The sequence below is a fragment of the Panthera leo genome, chromosome A1, assembly GCF_018350215.1.
Source record: "Panthera leo isolate Ple1 chromosome A1, P.leo_Ple1_pat1.1, whole genome shotgun sequence".
In the NCBI taxonomy this organism is placed as follows: Eukaryota; Metazoa; Chordata; class Mammalia; order Carnivora; family Felidae; genus Panthera; species Panthera leo.
In genome coordinates, this window is record NC_056679.1 from 64,412,771 (window position 1) to 64,431,607 (window position 18,837).

General features: G+C 34.7%; 1 protein-coding gene and 1 long non-coding RNA gene across 2 annotated transcripts in view; both read left to right on the plus strand.

Moving 5' to 3' along the window:
- Positions 1–18,837, plus strand: part of GPC5 (glypican 5) — a 1,402,048-nt gene that overhangs the window by 1,226,676 nt on the left and 156,535 nt on the right. The gene's annotated exons all lie outside the window — the stretch shown is intronic.
- Positions 9,649–14,335, plus strand: LOC122214171. The gene is made up of 3 exons (XR_006199770.1): positions 9,649–9,871; positions 10,875–10,910; positions 14,067–14,335. It is a non-coding gene; the product is annotated as an uncharacterized LOC122214171 (long non-coding RNA).

Consider the following 18,837-nt stretch of genomic DNA (forward strand, 5'->3'; position numbering starts at 1 on the left):
GGTCATGATCTCACATGGTCTGAGCCTACATTGGGCTCTGTGCTGACAGTTCAGAGCCTGGAGCCTGTTTCACAATCTGTATCTCCCCCTCTCTCTGCCCCTCCCTTGCTCTCTCTCTCTCTCTCTCTCAAAAATAAAAAAAAAAAAAAATTTAAATAAATAAATAGATAGATAGATAAATGAATGAATGAATGAATAAATAAATAAATAAAGGGCCAATTCTTCAAAGGCACAAACTACAGCACCCAATCCAAAATGAAATAAATAAGTTGAATAGCCCCATTAAAGACCTTTCAATTGTAATTTAAGCACTCTTCCCCAAAAAAACCCAGAGTCAATTAGGTCACTGGAGAATTCTACCAAATATTTAAAGAAGAATTGATACCAATTCTACACAGCTTCCTCCAGAAAACAGAAGAGAACAAAACCCTTTTGAACCCATTGTATGAAACTAGACTTACTTGGATACCAAAACAAGACAAACACACTACAAAAGAGGGAAAATTATAGACCCCCTATCCTTCATGAATATATATTCTCAAATAGATTCCAGCAATATATATTGAAAAAAAGAATTATATACCAAAACTAAGGAGCTTTATTTCAAAACTGAAAGTTTTGTTCAATATTTAAATATAAATCAATAAAATCCACCATATTAACAGGATAAAGAAGAAAAATCCCATGAACCTATCAATCAATTCAGAAAAGGCATTAAAAACATGTAACACCAATTCTTGATAAACACCCTATTAAAAAAAGAAAGGAACTCCCCTAACTTGATAAAGAATGGCTACAAAACACTACAGGTAGCATCGAATATAATGGTGGGGCACTGATGGCTCAGTTGGTTAAGTGTCTAACTTTGGCTCGGGTCATGATTTTGCAGTTTGTGAGTTCAAGCCCTACATCAGGTTCTGTGCTGACATCAGAGCCTGAGAGCCTACTTTGGATTCTGTATCTCCCTCTCTCTGCCCCTCCCCTGCTTGCACTCCATCTCATTCTTAAAAATAAATGAACATTAAAATAAATTTTTAAAAATATAGTGGTAAAAGACTGAATGATTTCTCCTTAAGATTAGGAATAAGCTAAGTATGTATGCTCTAGACACTGCTAGTCAATATTGTACTAGGAGTTCTAGCCAGTGCAATAAAGTAAGAAAAATAAATAAAAGTCATACAGACTGTTAAAAAAAAAAAAAAGAACTGCTCCTATCTGCAATTGGCATGATTGTGTGCATAGAAAATAAAAGATTCTATTACATAACTCCTAGAAACAAAAATGAATACAGCAAGATCTCAAGATATAAAATCAATAAATATATCAATTGTATTTGTATATACGAGCAATAGAGAGGCAGACATTCAAATTAACAATATAATACTAATTCCAGTCACTCAAACAATTACTGAGTTGTAACTTTGTCAAAACATAGAGAGGATTTATATGCTGAAAAATTCAAAATAATTGACCAATGAAATCAAAGAGGATTTGAATAAGAGACACTGTGTTTATGGGTAGGATGTCTCAACACAATAGTGAATTTTCTCTCAATTGATGTACAAATTTAACACAATTCCTATCAAATCCTAACAGGATTTTTATAGATAGAAGCACAATTATTTTAAAATTTCTATGTCTAAAATGTTTTTGAAACAGAGCAAGGAAATGGAAGGAATTAGTCTATCTGATTTAAACTTACATAGTCACGGTAATCAAGATGTGTACTATTTGAGAAGGGATAGGCATACAGATCAGTGGCACATAGTGGAGAATTCAGCTATAGACCCACACAAACATACCCAACTGACTTTTTACAAAAGTACAAAGACAATTCCATGGAGAAACAATAGTTGTCCCCAAAATATAGTACTAGAACAACTAGATAGCCATATGCAGAAGAAAAAAAATAATAATCTTGAGCTAAACTTCATATGCCATATAAAAACTAACTCAAATGGCTATAAACTTAAATGTAAATGGTTAACTCATATAACGTTTAGGGAAAAGAATAGAAGATAAAGTCTTTGTGATCTGGACAGCAGATAAATTGGAGTTCATCAAAATTAAAAATATTTTCTCTGTGAAAGATCCTGTTAAGATAGAAAGACAAATTACAAACCAGAAGAAAACATTTGCAAACCACATGTTATGGACTGAAGTCCTTACCCCAGTGTCTCAGAATGTGACTATATTTGGAGATAGATCCTTAAAGAGATAGGTCCTTAAGTTACAGTGAGGTAATTAGGACAGGCCCTAATCCAATATGACAGGTGTCCTTTAAACAAAGGAGATTAAGGCACATACAAGACTATATGAAGACAATGGGGGAAGACAAAGGCCATTGACAAGCCAAGCAGAGAGGTTCTCAAAAGATATCAACCTTGCAGACACCTTGATCTTGGATTTCTAGCCTACAATATTGTGAGAAAATAAAGGTTTGTTGCGTAAGCCACCCAGACTGTGTGATATTGGTTATGGCAGCACTAGGAAACTAATGCACCATGCATCTAACAAAGGACTAATGTCAAGAATACATAAAGAATTCTAAAAATTCAGCTGTAAAAAAGCAAATCCAGCAAGGTAGTGGGCAAAAGACTAAAGTAACAGTTCACTGTACAGGATACACAGATGGCAAATAAGCACGTGAAAAATATTCAACATTATTGGTGATTAGGAAAATGCAAATTAAAATTATGATGACTTAATGGTACATACTTATTAGAATCACTAAAATAAGAAAAGTTGACAACAGCCAGTATCGGTGAAGATGCAGAGAAAATGAATCAGTAGCACACTGCTGTTGAGAATGGGAAGAAAATAGCTTCCCAGCTACCTTGCACAGAAATCACTGGATCTAGGAACTTCTTTCTTTCCCTTCCCTCTGCTGTTCAAAGGTTTGCTGTTAAACAATGTTGTGACCTTCCCGTATTAGCTATATACAATGATTTTGAAAGGGCATTACATTATACAGCAAAATAATGAAAACTATTGATAATCAGAAGCTATTTTTCATGCTACCACAAACAAAAGAATTATTCAGATAACCATGAACCTTAGGCTGAGAACCTCCACCTTTAGATTTTTTTTCTTTTTCATCTTCTTTTGTGTTTTGTTTGTTTTGATTAGCTGAATAAAAAAATACTACTGCCAACAATCATGGGAAAACAACACCCAAGTTCATATAAAGTATCACAGCTGACAAAGCTCTTCTATATCCATTATCAATTTAAATAATATCAACCTTTTAGGTGTCTATCATTCTCATTTCACAGATGAAGAAATTGGGTCTTGGAGAGATTGATATATACAAAGTTACTCAAATTGTAATTGGCAGAAGAAATCTTAAATGTGAATAGTCTTTCCATACCTCCTACAACAATGCTTCTCTAAAGAGAAATTGGTCAAACAACATAATAAAGGACTTGGTCGAGTAACCCACTAACTTCATTTTTTCCATGGTTGAATGCTCAGACATTATGTCTACACTTTCTGTTATGAAAAATAAAATCGAGCATTATTCTCAATAAGTTAGAATTGCCAGAACAGTTCCTTGAAAATAAAAGATCTGGTTTTTTTTTCCAGTGAGAGTTTATGCATGTTTCTTGTTCAGATATGATCCTGGAAGTATTTATTATAGATTTTAAGATTGGAAAACTTTTACATTTGACCATTTCTTGATAAGCAAGTCCTCAAGGCTATGTATTGAATTGGAATTTGCTGTTACTTCTCCCTTTCCCAGCTTGAGCTTGAAATTCAAGAAACAGAGAGCTTAAAGGAGGCTTAGGAAGGGGAAAATAATTCCAAATGATTAACTAAACAAGATAATTTGATCAGTAGGTCTCTGGTCTCCTGACAGCAAATAATACAGAAAGTTAACAATTAACAAGCAAATATGGTGTGCTCATTCATTTTCAGTAATATTGCTATCTGGACTACATGAAGTCTTGACTTGGCTGTTTACATGTGCTTTGGAATTTTATCTCCAAAATTTTCTTGACTCTGGAGAGTTTCATTTAACTCTTATTATACTAAGAATTAACCACTGTAAATGGTAGAAGACTTAAAGACATCTCGAACCACAGCTGACCCTGAGTTTACATGAAAAAGGAAAAGCAGAAAAACAAAAGACAATTCCAGAAAATGTTTGTCACAGTGAATGACAGGCATTTATATAACAAACACGTATTTTGTCTGTATATCAATTTCCCAGCCACAATCTGATAGTGTGTGTGTGTGTGTGTGTGTGTGTGTGTGTGTGTGCGCGCATGCCTGCAAAATGCTTTGGGAATTATTCTAGTTAAGATTATGATCTAACAGATGATATGCAAAACATGGTTATTTTGACGGGTATCTTACTTATCAAATTCTTTCCAAAATGCACTACATATTTCTGCTTATTTTTTCTTCTTTGTTCTTGTAAAAGATGGAGGGGTATAGATGGTATGAGATGCAGGGACGATATTTTTCTCTCACCAGTGGATTCAGTGAATGTGTCAAAAGTCAGTCATCCCATCTCTATTTGGAAACCTATCATCTAAGGCTTTGTTCTTCATATAATCAGGCACTAATAATAACATCATGGAAATAATATTTTTTTCTTATTCGTATGAGGTCAGCTCCTGCTACTTGTTCTCATCTGTTGCTACCTCCTGCCTTTAGATATATATGCCATCCACATAGAGTTATCTACATTTCTCTAAACACCCATGCTTATGATTGCTGTCTTAATTTTGTTCTCTGCGTGACCTTTCTCCTTGTTTGCCTTGCTACCTTCTTCCCCTCATGTTTTTAGACTTAGCTCCAGGTTGATCATAGCTGCAAAGTCTTCTCTCAGAGGCTCCTAGGAGACTACTATTATTCCTACCTTAATCTATTTTCATTCTAGATTATAATATACATTTGTTCTCCTGTCCCTCTGTTAGACTGCTAACTCCTTGGAATGAAGAATTATGATTTTAGCATTGCTTTATCCTTGATGCCTAACCCAGCATCTGGCACAACGTATGTTTGCAAAAGATCTTTGATAAATTAACATGTGGATGGTACTACCTTTTATTTTAAAATGTAGTTTATAGACACTTTAGTATGTTATCTTATGGATGTTTCAAGATAATCTTCAGAAGTAGATGGAACAGAAAAAACTGAAGCTCAAAGAGATGCACATCTCATGCTAGTTGGTGTTGGAACCTGGACTTGAAACCAAGTTTTCTATATCCTGAAGCAAACAAAACAAACAAACAAACAACAACAACAACAAGCTTTCTTTAGTACCGTTTAAAACACAGGGGCTAGGGACAAGACATTTAAACATTTTATTTACTCCTCATGACAACTTTATAGAGAGCGGCATATATAACATTATTCTATTTTCCAAGAGCGAATCCTGAAGTTTGGAGAGTGGAGGGCCTTCCCAGAGTGGCCTAAAAAAACAAATAGAGGGGCTGAGAAACAAGGCCAGGTCTACATGCTGAAGTGCCAGATTATACAGTTTCTCAAACCATATCCTTTGTGATGACTAGGATTACTTCTCCAAAATAGTATTTCATTCGTGTGTCTGTTGGTCAAGCTCTACAGATATGCATGCCTTGGTAACACAGTAGCAGCCACTCAGATGGGATTGATACATTTTGGAGTATTGACAAAGACCCAGGGCTCCAGCAGGGGAGCAGAGTTGGATTCTGGTTATGTGACTCAGCAGATACAGCAGTTGCTTTACTGTAAGACTCTAGAAAACATTCCCCTCTGTGACTGGTAACCATTTTATATAAGGAACTACAATTCAGTAATAAAAAGACACCTGAATAAAAAACTAGCAAGAATTTTGACATATCAAAAAATAAGATATACAAATGGTTAATCAGCACATTCAAAATAGCTTAGTAGCATTAGTTGCCAGGAAAGCACAAGTGAGAAATCATGAGAATAAAAGGTACAGCATAGGGAATATAGTCAATAGTATTGTAATAGTGTTGTGTGGTGACAGATGGGCAGCCACACCGTTGGTGAGCATAGCATAATGTATACAGAAGTTGAATATCTATGCTGTACCCCTGAAACTAATGTAAGTAACCCCATGTCAACTATACTTGAATAAAAAATCATTTTCATTGAACATAAAATCATAATGAGGTAGCACTATACATCTACTAAAATGGCTAATATTGAAAAGATTGATCACTACCAAAAGCTGGCACAATGTGGTATGACTAGAACTATTATACACTGTTGGCAAAAACGTAAGTGGCAAGTGGCTCATGCAGCCACTTTGGAAGACTGACAATTTCTTATCTCATTATGTAACAGCAAAGCTACTTCTAAGTATTCAGCCAAGAGAAGAAAAAAAAAAAGAACCTTGGTTTACAAAAATAAAAAATTACATATGTACACGCACACATACATGTACCTTTGCTTCTAGGCATATGATATGAACATAGTATTTATTTTAATTTTCCCTTTTTTAAAAAAATTTTTAACATGTCTTTATTTTTGAGACAGAGCATGAACGGGGGAGGGTCAGAGAGAGAGGGAGACACAGAATCCGAAACAGGCTCCAGGCTCTGAGCGGTCAGCACAGAGCCTGATGCGGGGCTTGAACTCACGGACCGCGAGGTCATGACCTGAGCTGAAGTCAGACGCTTAACTGACTGAGCCACCCAGGCGCCCCTTAATTTTCCCTTTGAATGATACTTTTAAAAGATCAATTTGACCCCGATCATGTTCAGATATTTAAATAAACAATTGTATTCTAATTTGTAAAAGAATTCTCAGATCCAGACTTTATGTGGAGTTTTTCACTCTGCAGAGAACCTGGTATGATATTTTAATCCTCTATACTTTCATTTTACCCCGTACACACCGAATGTATATCTTTTCAGCAGTCACCATTTCATTAAACACATGGTAACTTAGTTGTTAGAACAAATAATAAATTACTTTGTTTTAGAAATTCAAAGTGCATTAAAAAGCCAAAACCAAAAACCTTTGGGAAATAATTTGGGGCTGAAAACTATTCTCTCCTTCTTCCTTCAGTGTGTACAAACCTTGAGTGTTGGTTACAGGTGACTTAGAGACATCGTCATCCGTTGCTATTTCATAGTGAGTGTGATTTATCATTTGAAATAATGTTGCTCTAATTACTTTGAAATGCACTGAAAATACATGGATGCCTATAGTCCCCATAATGATTATTTCATATAGTGGGGATGAAATATAAGTCAAGTGACCTGATTCCTAGATGACTTCTCAGTGTCCGCATTTAGTTTTCACAAATAGCACATAAGATAAAATGAAGGATTTGGGTCATTTAGGGGAAAAAAATCTATGTTACTTATCGTAATAAAACTTCACTTTTTAAGTTTATTTTTGAGAGAGAGTTGGAGAAGAGCAGAGAGAGAGGAGGAGAGAGACAATCCCAAGCAATCTCCATGCTGCCAGCACAAAGCCTGACATGGGACTCAAAGTCCTGAACCATGAGATCATGACCTCAGCCAAAATCAAGAGTCAGATGCTTAACTGAGTGAGCCCCTAAACTATTCACTTTTAAGCTAATTTTTTTTAAGTTTGTATTCAAATTCCAGTTAACACATGGTGTAATGTTAGTTTCAGGTGTACAATACAGTGATTCAATACTTCCATACAATACCCAGTGCTCCTCCTAAGTGCATTCCTTAATTCCCCTAAAAAAAAAGTGATATTGCTCCTAATGCTATTTCTACATTATTCCACATGATTTTGTAATTGGACACTGAATAATTGGTTGCATTGTCATATTCCTTTAGAATTTATTTCATCCCACTGTTTACTGCCAGTTAAAAAATCTAAACATAAATTATTACTACTTTGTAACTTTCCAGAATTATCAGAATTGTTTTAAACATGTTACTCAGATAAAAAGACCTACCGTCAAATGATTCTAACAATCCCAAACTTCTAACAATTCAAAAGTGTAAGATATTATACCCCCAATTTGCCTAGGTCACTTATTTTTATTATTATAAAAGGAAAATCTTGAAGTACCAATTAAACCATTGTTTGGTATAAATTGATGTCACATATTATCTTCCAGCTTCAGAAAAGTAAAGCCCCTAAAGACCATGTGGCTTTTGTTTAAATATTTATAATAAATTTTGCTGTGGGCATTAGGCACTAGGATATGAATTTAAAATAAAACTATGGATCAGTGATCAATTAGGAAATAATGGGAAATGAAGATCTCTTCCCTTTCTCTCTCCCTGTTGGTTTCTCTTCTACACAGGCTATTTGAAGGCATTGAGATCCCTGTTTCCCATACCAAAGAGTGCTTGTTATTCTGTTCTTGAAGCTTGCCCCAGCAACCAGTGACCTGTTTGAGAACCTGCTTTGACAAGCTCCACAGGTGTCCTGGCTTAATGTTACTCTGGAGTGCTTTTAATAGATAAGCATACTCTATCTGTTCTGTCGAAGAAAAATAGGGCAGGTAATCAGACAACCATCTTCTCTAACCTGAGCTGAATGCTTAACATAAGTCAAGGGTAAAGGGAAAACCTTTCTTTCACAGTGCCCTGAGATGCCATTGGAATGCTGCCCTTTACTTTACATTTATTTGTCATGAATATAGCAGTAACCAGTGCATTAAATAAACTATGCTGAGAAAATAATGATTTAAAGAGGATTTGGCAAACAAGATAACCAGAGGCATTTGGAAACGTTGTGGAAATAAAGCAATAATTGATTTTATTTTAAGGGTCCTGCCTTTAAAATATTTGATTTTGGGAAGCACCTGAGAGGCTCAGTCAGTTGAGCCTCCAACTTGGGCTCAGGTCATGATCTCGTGGTTGGTGAGTTCGAGCCCCACATCAGGCTCACTGCTGTCAGCTTCTCAGTGCAGAGCCTGCTTCAAATCCTTGGTCCCTCTCTCTCTGCCCTTCCCCCACTTGTGTTCTCCCAAAAAATAAATAAATATTTTTAAAAAATATTTGATTTTTTATGGAGCCATATTTGATTTCTTATGGGTAACATTTTGGCTTAACTTATGCTAAAATAATTGACAGAAACTTTATAATTAATCTCAGCATTTTTTCTTTGTAATTGTCAAAAATAAAGACTGATGAACACAATAAGGAAAAGTTTCATGTTATATAATGTACTTAAATTCAAATACATTTTGAAACCAAATCCATTACTACCTTTCTTATAGAGAATAATTATTTATTCATTCTTAGCTGTTGCCTAACAAATGTGGCCATGGTCATAGGGAAAAACATGACAAGATTACATGGGAGAAAGTTCTGAAGTATGAAAGATGTAATGTACTTATACTTTTATTTATAAAGGACTACAAGCTTGTGTCAACTATTTTCCTCTATCAAAAGTTACCTTGCAGTAAAATCAAGAATGAGCTGCCCAGTGGCTTCTCAAACTTAAGGCAGAGCATAGGAAAAATGCAGGACTGGGTCTGCACATCTATCCATAGAATGGACCTGATTATCTACACTTGGTGTAGTGATTTCCTTTCTGGATATTTGAAGTGCTATACATACTGTTTCCAAACTACTGTTGAGAAGGACTTTGATAAAGGCATTGGAAGAATCTAACAAGGGTCAATGGATATGTATGTTCTCAAAGTGCTTCCCCTTCTCCATGGAAACAGAATGCCACCATCCATTATATGGAGAACTAGGTGTACAAGGGAACCTATTGTAATGCCAAAAATTCTTCCTGGTGCACAGAGTAGACAACCAAAACCTATCCTTTCACTCTCTATGTGATGTCCATAAAAACTGCATAGATGGCAACCACTGATAATGCAGAATAATGGTTCCAAATGCCACTCCATAAACGAGCAGAATTTAGACTCTGGAACAGAAAGTAAGACCATGAGAAAAAAAAGGTAACTTTTTTTTTTTTATTATTTCTAGGTTTAACAAATGAGTATTTCTTAATGACACAGTTAAAAAAAAACACAAGTTTTTAAAAATTTGTGTTCAAAATCAATTTATAGTCTAAACAAAGTATGACTACCATTTTGGGTTAATTGAAACAGAGAAGAGAAATAATTGCTAGTTTCAAAAACTCTACCAAGTTCCCAAGGCTTAGACCATCTCTGTGCCTTTCCATTTACTACAAACTTTGCTGAAGTCCTCAGAAAAGGATTGTCCTGTGCCCACTTTGAACTGCTAGGCTTAGAAAGCAACTAACTTTTGTGGAAGTGATAGACTGGACTCTTTTGTAATAAAAGGGGTGTATACAATTGGGATCATCATTATCTAGGGAAAAAACATTCCAGTATGATGGATTAGGCAAATGCCTTATTCGTACATGCTATTAAGTCACTGCCTTATGGAAAAAAAAAAACCAAGGAGGCTCATAACAGTCACCTCTTCCATGTTTAATGAGGCAAGGAAAAACTCATATGACCTATTTAGGGGTCATTTCCATTATAAAAGTATCATTAAATATCCAGTTCAAGGGTAAGTTTGGGAAATGGTTAGTTAGATGACATAGTTGGGTACCTAGCTGAATCTTTAATTAGAAACACTTAAACCGCCAAACTATTATCTTTCTTTTGATTTTTTTAAATTGTATTTTATTTATCTTTCCTTTGTTTTTCTTATTTTTTAAGACAAGTTTTGACTGCATATCCAGTATAAAATAGACTTCATCTCAACTTTTCTTCTAGTTTTAGAAAGCCACTGCATTGTTCCAGAGAATTTTTAAAAGTCTCGTCCTCAGAGTTTTTTTGTTCTTTATTTTAAAGATGTAAGCTTATTTTAAATGACCCGAAAAAAGAAAGGCATGTAGTTCATGTATGGTTTAAAGGGAAAATGCTTTGCCTCTGTTTGACAGGGTACAACTAAATATTATTGTATTTTCCATCCCATTTATTTATATAGACACTATCAAGAAAGAACCAAGCTTCTGCTAGGGCAGTAAGTAGTTTTTATCTTTCTCTTCAGTCAGGGACTCCTTTGTAATCCAACAAAATCTAAGGGGCCCATTGCCAGAAAAATGCATTTAGTCACTTAATATAAAATGGTGTATCCAGAGAACTTAAGAAATACATGGGCTCCAATAAGAAGTCCCACACATGACAGGGAAAACGTTCCATCAAACCTCTCTTTTGGATTGTAAAACTAAGGGAAAAAGATTAACGAGATATAGGCAGGTCCTTTATGGCAACAACAACAAAGAAGTGTTGATGTGATTCAATAGAAATAAGGACTGTAATTCCAGAGGGTGATTTAATTACACAAAGAAAAGCCAGTTTGATTAGGAATGCCTGAAGTCAGGAATGTCTTTTGTATTTTAAATGCAAAGTTTTGATTACTTACCAATTTTACAGTTGTTCCTCAGCAGAAATTATAAAAATTGCTACTCAGTAAATGGCTCATATTTCCCATTATGTATTTTTACTTTGAATTCACATAAATGGACATAGCCAAAAAATATGTACTTCGATGATATGTGGCATAATGGCAATAGCACAGACTTGAAATGAGTTCAAATCCCAGCTTTGCTACTTATTAACAAAGTACCTTTGAGCATACCTGAAGCTTAATTTCCTCTTTTGTAAAATATAAGATAATAATATCTACCTTTAAAGCTGTTGGGAGGATGAGAGCCTGCTATATGAAACATCCAATCCTAGGACCGAGGACTGTAATTAATTTTCATAATTCAAACAATTATGGTATGATGCATATTAACTTAGCATTACCGTCACAGGAATAAAATACACATTGATCCCGATTCACTAGACCAAACAGAGATTCTTAACTCTCTAACAATTTCTACTTAAAATTCGCTGGACAAAATGCAGTTCCTTATTTTTCTTTCCTAAGAGAAAATCCTTAACTTAATCATAGACCCCTAGTCAAGCCTGGGAAGGAGTCAAATGTACCTCATTATTTTTTGCTCCTGAAAATCATGATTTGTACTTCTAGCACCTCAGTATTTTGGCCATATTGGTATTATGGCCATGGATCACTTGGCCAGATGTGATCTCTCAGTTTCATAAATTCACTGAAAAATCACCACAGGCCTTCTCCACTCACCCCCCAAGTAAATTTCATTTTCTAGTTTTTAAGACAGAAAGAAAAGTTGTACTTAGTTCCACAAGAAATATTCTTATAAAAAACTTTTTTATTCTATTATTTTTCCCCTTCTTTCCTCTCAGTCAGGCTGTTGCTAACGTGGAAGGTAATAGGCAATGTGTCTTTTCATGCCTTGTGAGAATTCTTTTAAGTTCAGTTTCTTCAGGCTCTTACTGCATATTTGTTTCCAGAACTAAAAAAAAAAAAAAAAATAGGTCAGTTTGAGGTCAGAATACTGTATATCTTGTCTGAAATCAAATTCTATCATATGATAAAATCTTTTATAGTAGGATAATTAAAGAATAACAGACCACACTGGAAAAATCTATTTTCCCCCTTCCTGTTACTCTCATTTAAGTAAGAAGACTGGCTTAATTTAACAATTTCCTTGTATTTCATAAATGGAGTTGGAAGTTAAGAAAGAATACGTTTTAAAAAAGCTTCAAATATGATTTATTTTGTGTTGTTTTATTGCATGTTAAAATTTCATATTATGGAAAAAATAAGTTAAACTATCAATAATGTTTTCATAGAAGTTAAAGTTCCAAAATTATGCAGAAATAAATTAACATTGCTTCTTCAGAATCAGATTTTCTTTTCAAAAATAAGTCAGATTCTGTTTTTAGATTTTATTCAAACTATATAATTTGTACTTCAGGAAATTTTAGGAAAAGCCTCTTAGGAGAAAAATCAGGCCCACCAATTTTTTCATAAAAATAAAACTGGCCTTCTACATCGTGTTAGAGCAATGTACTTTCTTACATGTTTACAATGCAAAGTTAGTGGCTTATAGGTATTGGAATGTATCCTGTCAGACCACACCTTCACAAATGCAATGTCAAAATAGCTTTATATGTAAGACTATAGAGTGGGTTTTAAGTCAAACCTTGAACAGAGTTTTACAAAGGTCTGCTTAATAAATTCGACCACAGTATGTACACTTTTATCAATCTTCCTAAAGTTGGCATTTAGATACTAAGTTGTATATCTATCATCTATCTATCAATCATCTGTCATCTATCATCTATCTCTCCTTTTGCTGTAAAAGTACAGTTTTATTTTTCTTTCCATTTATGACAGCTATGTTAGCACCTATTTATTTCCTAGAAATTTAATCTTCCTGTAAATATACTGTTCTAATGACATAAACTGTCCAAACACTGTCCAAACATCTATCCTTCTTTTAAATCAAAAATGCTTCGAAACACATGATTCACTTTCAGACTTGAGCAGGGTTGGGCAAAGTTTTGACCTCCCCCCACCACAAAATCTTTAAAGCAAATAGATGGCATTAGTTTGACAATTGCAAATCTAGAAATCAATTTATGAGTATGTAAGGAACTCTATACTAGGAATTGACTAGAATATATCTGGTCAATTTATCTTTACAGATTACCCTCACTGAGGTTAGATCTATTTGAACATATCTTACTTTTAACAATCCAGTGTACTATGAAAGTATATAAAAAATAAAAACATTGCATGGTTCAAATTTTTATTTTAAATGCTAACAAAAATTGAGCATTGCTTCAAACTAAACATCTTAGAAATGATCAAATTAGAGTTTTCCCCTGAATTATGAAACAGAATCTAAGAAAAATTTTGATTTTAAATAGAATGAAGTTGTTTTTGTTTTATACTGTTGTTAATGATTTACTCCTAATATAACCTGAAAGTATAATTTATGATGTCATATTGACGTCATATTCTTTTTCAAATAATGATGCATCCAATTAACCATTCCCACCAAATTTTTAAGGGGCAGGTCATGTGTTAGATAATGAGAATTTCCTGGAGGAACTGGCTAGTATCAGGCTGTACCTCCCTGAACTGATGGAATGTCCTGAATGTTGCCCTGGGCCAAGCCTTCTAGTCCCTGTCAAAAGTCACATTATTCTATGACATGGAGGCTAGAGGCAGAGGTCCAGGAGAGAGGAATCTGTAGAGTACTCAAAAAGGTGATGCTCTTATCTGCATGCTCTGTCATTTCAGGTTTGATATTAAATGCATTTAATCAGTCTCTCTTGCCATTATGATGTCCTGAAACTGTGGCACGTGATACAAGCTGAACTAAAAACACCTTTGCTCTACTTGGCTAGATCCTGTCTACTATATGGGAAGTCAATGCACTTGTGCTTCGCCTTCTATCTACAGATGATCCATTTAAGTAATTGAAAAAAAAAATGTTTGTATTTGTTCTTGCCACCCTTCAACCCACTTGTTTCTTTTCAGAACCAGGACTTCTGGACTATTTCCTAATAAATGATAAAGACTTCCAAAGTTTAACTGCTTATTCTTGTAGCTGACCACACACACTTTCTTTCTTGATATGTAATCACAGCTCATTCCCCAGCACATGTCACTTGTCCTTGTCCTGGTTCAAATCAGATGTTGCGATGACAGGAGCAGAAGATCAGATTCCAAAACAAGGCAGAGCTGTAAAAAGCATATATTATTGGTGGTCTATGAGATTTCTATGACTCAATTAATATGGCCAAGAAAAATTGAGATTACTTCTATAAAGAGAAATATTCTGTTCTGAATATGCTAACAAATCAAAGCACCAAATGCATTTATCTTTGGACAGAAGGGGTGGGAGGACTTGTGAGAGCCATCATTCCTAGGGATAAGAATGTCACTTGAAATGTTATTGATAGTAGGAAAATAATATATAAATATGCTTCCTAACCTATGTTTTCTCTTAATCGTGGCAGAAATGCATTCAAACTCTTTTTATTATAGGGATAAACAAAGGGCATGGGATATCTATGGTTAAACCACCTTGGCTTAACACAGTTTGTAATGGCCATCATTAGGAGTTTATGTGGAACCCTGTTTTGTGTCAACCACACTAAGATAATGTAGCTTGGGGTGACACATCCCTGCTCTTTGAAATGTGTGCATAAACAGACATTTTTGCCATGTATCTGTTTTGTCATGTGTTCTGCTGTGTAAACACTATGAAATTTAGCCTAATCTTTTTTGGTTAATTCAAACATTTTCACTATGTTCAGATAAATGTAACCAAAGCCAGATGTTGGTCTCTGTACGCAGAGCTCTCACTTAATGTAAACAAAATTCTACTTCCTCCCTTTCTCCTTTCAGGCCAGATGTTGCTGTTGTTCACAATGCTTTTCCCTTTGCCTCATCACAGACCTCCCAGAAATTGAGAGCCTCCTTTCCAATCAGTTTGTGTGTGGGTGTCTACCTTTGAATTCCTATTATGCCTCACAACCTCCATAATAATGTTACAAGTGGCCCCACTCAATCTTGGCAGAAATCCCAAGCAATCCATCTCTTTATTATCAACTGTCTTCTTTATGGATTCTCAATTCAGTAGACACTTCTTCAGGCTTCATTTACTGTGCAGAATTCTGCTACCCACCTTCTCGCTTGTGAAAAGAAACATGTTCTTAATGGATTCTGCTGACTCTCCATTCATTTTCAAGACGTCATTGAAGATGGTCTTCTTTATACAGCTGCCTCCTTGAGAATTGCCTTGTCCGTCCTTTGTCATTACCATATCATATTGGTCTTTTAACTAACACTCTCCTCTGTACCTCCACCTTCTCTAATAGGTATTTTCCTGTCTGCAACTCGTTGACTCAATCTATTTTCATATTTCAAATAAAAATATGAGTGTTCTTGCTAGTGCTTTACATTTTCACTTTTTGTGGGTTTTTAAGTTTATTCAATGATTCTTGGTATTTTTTTTTTCATGGTCTAATTTAACTTTTTGGACTAAAGTTTTCTAAGAAAGTAGCATAGAATACAAGATAATTTCTGGTATGTTACTCTTTAGAACTATGTGCCTCATACATAGCTTGTTTCTTAGTGCCCTGTTTGCTGTAGATATTTATTTGTAAAAACAAATAGATTTTTTTAAATCACTGTAAAGCCAAAGGTAGTTTCTTTCTCATCCAGGTGGCTTTAGAAAATATTGAAAGGTATATCTTTTTTGATGTAGCATGTCAGGCCACAGGTGATTTTAATTCGCTCAGATCCCACCTTGTTAATTTCTTATAAATTTCTATAGTTTTATAACTTTAATATTAACTGATCTTGAATGTACTGAAATAGACATAGAAATTATATGTGAGTTTTTCCTTGATTCACTATGAATCAGCCAATATATCATGTCCAACTTTACTTCTAAAAAATGTACTTAAGCAAAATACTCAAGATGCTGTGGGCTTAAAACTTCAGAAACCATTCAGCACGAAAAACAAGAGAATATCTGACAATTGAGTAAACAAAAATAGTTTCCTTTTCCAGGAAAAGGAGGGGGGTAAAAAATTAAACGTTGACACTTATAGAATATAGCGTTGGCTGCTACTATTTTAAAATTCAATCTCTACCTCAATGTTTTCCCAGAATAAGCTTAAATAGCCAGGTTACATAATTATACCACTCTACCTTCTAAATACCAACTTTGTCGTTTCTGAATATACTTAAATCTCAAGCCATTTTAATTCATGCTTTACAATTTTTGCATATTGTGTTTTTAATTGGGAAAAAAAAGTTAGAGATTAGTTCAATTCCTTGATTTTACAGTTGTAGAAACTAGGAATTGGAGATGATGAGTTTAAGTGACTTAAGTCAGGTCACATATTTAGTTAAAAGCAGCACTAGGGTAAAGAGTCAGTTCACTAACCCTCTTATAAAAGCTTTTTCTGTAACATCATCCCAGGATTCAGTATTCATCCCAGTTTGGTGCTTTGCTTAGTTCCAGCACCCTCTGCCCATTCCACGCACAATTCACCTACACAGCAACACTCCCTTCATGGCCTACATGCCTTTTGTCACTCTGTTCTCTTCACTTGGAGTGTCCCTCTCTGCTTGAGTACCCCTACAGGCTGTTCTTCCTTTGGATATCTGCCATATCTCCACATGACTTTTACCTTTCATTCAGTTGGGATCTATGAAACTTTCTCTAAATTCCCTAAGATGATTTAAGAATGTGTTCTGCCATTCTGTGCAACCATCACAAAAATTATCATGTTTTTCCCATCTCTATTCCCACCTTTGTTTTTCAATGTAGTAGCCTCCAGCTACATGTGTCTATTGAACATTTGGAATGTAACAAAGTCAAATGTTCTGTGAGTATAAAGAACACCTAAATGTTCTCAAACATTCAGTAAAAAAAATATATCGTTGTAATGATAATATTTGGATATATTGGGTTAAATTAATTTTACCTTTTTTTTTTTTATTTTTTTAAAATTTTTTTTTTTAACGTTTTATTTATTTTTGAGACAGAGAGAGACACAGCATGAACTGGGGAGGGGCAGAGAGAGAGGGAGACACAGAATCGGAAGCAGGCTCCAGGCTCTGAGCCATCAGCCCAGAGCCCGACGCGGGGCTCGAACTCACGGACCGTGAGATCGTGACCTGAGCCGAAGTCGGAAGCCCAACCGACTGAGCCACCCAGGCGCCCCTAATTTTACCTTTAAAATTAATTTTACATATTTTTTTCTCATTTTAAAATGTAGCTACTAGGAAATTTTAAGTTACATTCGCAGCTTGTCTTATTTTTCTACTGGACAGCCTCTGTAGACCGTAAGTTTTTCAATAGTCTCTTAAAATGACCAAGGAATTTTATTTTTATACACTCATCACCTGGGATTTTGCAATTAGCTGATAGATCACTATTTTTTTGTTGAGGTTTATTGGTATAATTTCAGATGCTGCTTGAATTGCTCTTGTCATAAAAGTATGACATCAAAGATAGGCTTGGAGCCCAGACCTTCTGATTCATCCTGCAATACTTTTTCACAAATCAATTTATTATAGTGTATGGCACTATAATATGTAGTAATAAGTTATGTATGCAAAAATATTGAATTATTAAATTGGTTTAAAAATTGTTGAAATGGTTGGCCATCTCAAAACAAACCAGTCTGTAAACTCCAAATAATTTCCAATTCATATGTGGCTTAACTAAAGTCTACATATTAAGTATGCTAGAAATATTTTTCACTTAGTGAATCCCAGGACACAGAAATAAAAATATAAACTAATTATAGCTACTGTGGTTTTCTTCCTTGTTCATAGAATAAAGATGATGAGAATATATTACATGGTTTCTTATTATTTCTGGAGGACTGAAATGCTGAAACAATAGAAACCCCCCCATATCCTCAACACCCTCCACCCATTGGTTCCCCTATTAATATCTTGCATTAGTGTGATACTTTATTATACTTGATGAACAAATATTAATACATTATTACTAACTAAAGTCCCCTGTAACATTAGGGTTCCTTCTTTTTATATTCTCTGGGATTTAACAAATTTACATCGATACATACACACACACACACACACACACACACACCATGAGGAATAGTTTCACTGCCATAAAACATCTGTTCTCCACCTATTCATCCTTCCCTCCCTTGCTCCAGAGCCCTAGTAATCACTGGTCTTTTTACTGTATTCATAGTTTCACCTTTTTCAGAATGACATACTTGGAATCAAACAGTAACTTGCCTTTTCAGATTGCCTTCTTTCACTTAGCAATATGCATTTATGTTTCTTCCATGTCTGTTGATAGCTTAATAGGTCATTTCATTTTATTGATGAATAATAGTCCACTGTATGAACATACCACAGTTTATGCATTGGTTGGAGAACATCTTGGTTGTTTCCAAGTGTTGGCAGTTTGAATAAAACTGTTATAAACATTCACTGGAATGTTGTGTGAACATAGTTTTCAACTCACATGGCCATATACAAAAAGAAAAATTTCTGGGTCATATAG